Here is a 3,536-nt window from a genome sequence, read left to right on the forward strand (position 1 = left end):
CGATAGTATCTTCTCTTGTAGCTGAAGTTCTGCTCATGATTCATTCCCATTCAGAGAACAACCTGGAGAAATGATATTTTAATTTTATCTTTATTGCCTTAGAAAAATTACTTTGAAGTTAATGGATAACCCAGAACTCTACAGCTCTTCAGCCAGGTTAAAAAAACCAACAACAATAACAATCAAGAGATCTCTAGCAATGTATTAATAATTGAAGCCAGCATCTTATCAACAAGCACCAGAAAGAGTCACTTAAGTAGTGGAGTGAATCACCTCATAAGAAGTCCTCATAGTTATTGAAAATAACAGGACAATGAGCCATGAAAAAATCAGAAGCCAAGCAGCATCCAGGTGAAGAAAATAAAATCTCTTCAGAAGTTTCAAATTCAAATTCGTTTTGACAGTCTTGAGTGTCAGTCTGAAAAATCCGAAGAGGTTTTCTTCCCCTTGACTTAGTAATATTCTGAGCACTTCCATCAGAGGTTCTTGAAGGCTCTATCAGCATGAATTAATCCTCACAATAGTGCTGTGAAGTAATGATTGCTTCCCCCTTTTTACTGAGACAGACAGAGATTAAGTGACTGGCTTAAGGACACTGAGGGAGTAAGTGTCACAACTAGGGAAAGAATCACAAGCATGCCGGCTTCTAGACTGCTGCAGAAACTGCTATGTCACACTTGCTCCACACTTGTTATGTATAATGAGTTGCTTTTTGGTTTTCAGTTATTGTTCGCTAAAGCTTACAAGAGGTTAGTTTTATATTCAAGCACCTTCCTCTAACAGGCTTTAGTAGTCTTTTTTGTGTCATTGCAGGGAACTGGTGTGTGTGTAAGAAAAGGAAAGGAATCCACTCATGTATGTAAAAAGGTTAAAAAAAGTACTTTTGTGTCTGAAAAATGAATAGCTGCAATTGAAATTCTACCTGAGACTCCCATTAACTAAAGTAAATGGTGAATATCGTGTTTGCACAAAGTAAAGATGATGATGATTACTTCTGGAGTGCTTTGCAGTTATCAATATGAGCTTTTACTTTTGTATTTGCAGTTTGTATCCACTCTGGAAATTTCCTGCATTCCCTGCCAGGACTGGCCTTTCTAGAAAAACTTACTAGTGCTAGCAAATCAACTTTCCTGGTGATGCTCTTTGTCGTTTCTGGCTCTTATCAACATGAGATCGGGATTTTTTTCTGACTTTTGGTACTGGGCAGGACCATATCCCCAGATATTCTGAACATGGGCAAGGCATTTCCCAGTAAATGCCAGGTCAGTTCTGGCTCTTCTTGATACAGACTTGAACAGATTCCTTCCTTCTCAGCACAGGCTGGGTCTGTTCTGGCTCATGTTGACATGGACGGGGTTTGCATTGGCTTTTCTTTGTGTGGGGAAAGACCCTGCCATATTTCCTCTCATAGCAAGCTGGCTGTGCTTTTGCTCTATTGCTATTTCTAATTCCATTCATTGCTGCAGGTGCCCTGATCTTTGCTAGAAGCAGCACATTATCAAGCGCAGAGGGAACTCCTCCCTTCCTATGGTCAGCTAAATGTAATTAGTGGCTGCGGTGTTTGAAGCCAGCCTTGAATTCATTTTTATTGCCCTGTTTTATGCTGGCTGTCTGGGAGAAGTGTTTAATTATGAGCTCAGTACTGTGGTTGACAGATGAATTCCCTGTGGCATTAAGATACTGAACACCCTGTTGATTGGTTCCTTTCAACAGCAAACTCAGAAGCTCTCACCTGATATGTGTATTTGTACTTTTGGACAATTTAAGCATTATACCCAGATGTATAGACACTCTTTCTTTAACCTGTGTAATTGATAATTTTAACATTAGCTTTCATAAAAATTTCTGATAAGGCAGAGAAACAGAGCTCAGTAGAGATTCAGTCCCACAATACTAGTAGACAGTACTTCTCCACAGCTGTGTATGTTCATATAGTTTTGTTGGCAAGGTGATGCTTTGGAAGCCCGAGTAGTTTCTCTTGTAGATCACACTCCCCTTTCCCTTTTAAACCTGATTTATTATTATGCTCAGCAGATTTATTACAATGGATTTTTACCAAATTATCACAAATTGTGGGTTCTAGATTTAGAACCAGACCCTTCTGATGTTCAGAAGTCATGTTTCAGGCAGAAGTGGCAACCACCAAGAGGCCCCTGTGGTTACAAAGGGGATAAGGGTTTTGTTATTGGTAACCCAGAGTAACCACAGCAACACTGCAAACAGCAGAGTAGCATTGAAAGTCAGCACTACTTTCTACAGCAGTGAGGCCTACAGTATTAACTCTTTCAGTGTCTTCCAGTGCACCAGGGCCATTCAGCTCAGGCAAAACACAAGCTATGAGTTGCAACACCTGATTTTGATTTCACCTCCCTGGTCACGCAATAAACCTGTCAAGAAAGGCTTTCAAACAAGAATATGTATTGTTGGCATACATTTCCATTGAAAATAGTGATTTAAATCAAGTGAAGGAAAATGTTTCATAAGTCATAAATAGTTTGGCTACATCCCACATTAAAGAAAAAGCCCTAGAAATGTTTCAAAACCCCAGACATCACAAGGTTCTCCTTTCCTGGAGGGTTTTGGCCTCCATTCCATACTGTAAGGCAAGACGATTTGAACAAGAAGTATGAGAAAATAGCCAAAAGACAAATAAATCTTTGACTGCAGCCTGACATGCCTTTGACGTTCAGGATGGTGGCTGGAGGGTTTGGGGCCATGCTAAATTGTGACTCATTAAATCACGGCACATGGATGTTTGTTTCTGTTTTGGACAATGGCACCCTCTTGATTGTGGAAACATGGCAGAGCTCGCATGTGAAGAAGTAATTTAGAGTAGAAAGCAGCTGCTTTTTGTTGGCTTTTTTAAAACAAAAGGCAATTTTAGTGATGGTAAAGCTTATTAATCTGACAGTCCTGACAGCTGGAATCATGGGCAGCAGCAGTGCCAGCTTCCGTCATGCACTGACCCTGCCAACTTTCCCAGTCCCTGACTTAGAGGGACAATTCTGACAGCCATTTTTGCCACTGGATAGCTGTCTCCTGGGAGCCAGGCTGCACGGAATAACCATCAGGCGTTAACAAACTTTGCTCACTCCAAAACTGGGTTGCATTTGAACCAGTGACCTAGATCACAATGCTCCAAATCCCATTCCCAAATCCCCAAACTATCCAGTCTTCTCAACAGAGTGGCTAAGGACTGAATGGGCCATGAAAACTAATCTCCCCTCTCATTCCAAAAAGTGATCCTTCCTGGGCAGAGTTGGTACACATTGGTGGATAAAGGTAGTGAATCTGACACCTACTACACCTCTACCCCGATATAACGCTGTCCTCGGGAGCCAAAAAATCTTACCACATTATAGGTGAAACCGCGTTATATCGAACTTGCTTTGATCCACCGGAGTGCGCAGCCCCGCCCGCCCCGGAGCACTGCTTTACCGCATTATATCCAAATTTGTGTTATTGGGTCACGTTATATCGGGGTTGTATTTATTGTATTTATTATTCCGTTTGTATTGCAGTCTTGCCTAGAGGTC

The sequence above is a fragment of the Chrysemys picta genome, chromosome 9 (genome assembly GCF_011386835.1).
Source record: "Chrysemys picta bellii isolate R12L10 chromosome 9, ASM1138683v2, whole genome shotgun sequence".
Classification (NCBI taxonomy): domain Eukaryota; kingdom Metazoa; phylum Chordata; order Testudines; family Emydidae; genus Chrysemys; species Chrysemys picta.